Source organism: Camelus dromedarius, chromosome 26 (assembly GCF_036321535.1).
Source record: "Camelus dromedarius isolate mCamDro1 chromosome 26, mCamDro1.pat, whole genome shotgun sequence".
NCBI classification, from domain to species: domain Eukaryota; kingdom Metazoa; phylum Chordata; class Mammalia; order Artiodactyla; family Camelidae; genus Camelus; species Camelus dromedarius.
Window position 1 is genome coordinate 27179089 of NC_087461.1, and position 1313 is coordinate 27180401.

Sequence of the window (1313 nt, forward strand, 5' to 3'; positions counted from 1 at the left end):
AGGTTGCTTCCATGTCTTGGCTATTGTAAATAGTGCTGCTATGAACATTGGGGTGCATGTCTCTTTTTGAATTAAGTTTCCCTCTGGACATATGCCCAGGAGTGGGATTACTGGATCATAGGGGAGGTCTAATTTTAATTTTTTTCCTTGTTTTTTTTTTTTTTTTTTTTTTTTTTTAGCAAGACCAACCACAGCAAAGAGCTCAGCTTTTTACTGAATGTGTTACTAAAGACGTTTAGTCAAAAAGCCCAAAGCCCACGTCGTCATCAGACTCCTCGGACTCTTCTTTCTCTGCTTCCACTTTCTCGTCCTCAGCGGGGACAGCAGTGGTGGAGGGGGCGGGTCCCCCTCGTGCTGGGGCGGGACCTCCACCCCCAGCCCCAACGTTGCAGACGAGACTCCGATATAGAGACTCACCAGAGCCTTTGCAAACAAGCCTGGCCAGACAGGTTCAGCATTCACACCCGGCTGCCTTAATGAGGGCGTCGACCTTACCCTCCGTTACCATCACCTCATTGTCGTGCATGGTGAGGGCCGGGTAGATGTAGGCGAGCTTGGGCCGAGGCCGTGGCACGGGAGAGCTGTGGGCGGGTGCTGCTGGGCGCCGTGCTGGTCCCGGAGGAAGTGAGGGCCTCGCCCCAACGCGGCCTTGGCTCCCTTGGAAGAACTGAGCACCTTGGCGGCAGCTGAGGAAAGAGCTATTTTTAGTTTTTAAGGGAAACTCCATACTGTTTTCCAGGGTGGCTGCGCCGAACTGCACTCCCAGGAGCGTGTAGGTCCATGACCAGAGCGAAAGAGTGTCCCCTTTTCCTCCATAGCCTCTGCAGCACTTATCGTTTGTGGACTTTTTGATGATGGCCATTCTGACCCGTGTGAGGTGATACCTCATTGTAGTTCTAATTTGCATGTCTTTGACAATTAGTGATGCTGAGCATCTTTTCATGTGTCTTTTGGCCATCTGAATGTCTTCTCTGGGGAAATGTCTATTTAGGTCTTCTGTCCATCACTCAGAGAGTTTTGACCAGTTCCATCAATCCTGGGGTGAATCATGTACCAGAGGTATGTCAGGACCAGGAGAGGAGGCAGGGGTGGAGGCGAGGCCTGTGGTGCACGTGCAGCCTCTGCATGGGGCTGACCTTCTGGCCGTGCATCCTGGCTTCACACCGGGCTCACGGCTCAGCCATCTGCCCTGCAACACAGAGGTGATGGCAGTGTCCATTCCCAGGGCAACTGAGAACAAAAAACATAGTGCCTGTGAGACACTTGGAACTGTGCTGTGCACGGGGCCATGTCAGTAATGTTGGCTCCTTTAT

At 52.2% G+C, this 1313-nt stretch overlaps 1 pseudogene; it reads right to left on the minus strand.

Moving 5' to 3' along the window:
* Positions 1-235: 235 nt before the first annotated feature.
* On the minus strand, positions 236-862 carry LOC105093253 (large ribosomal subunit protein P1-like; annotated as a pseudogene).
* Positions 863-1313: the final 451 nt, after the last annotated feature.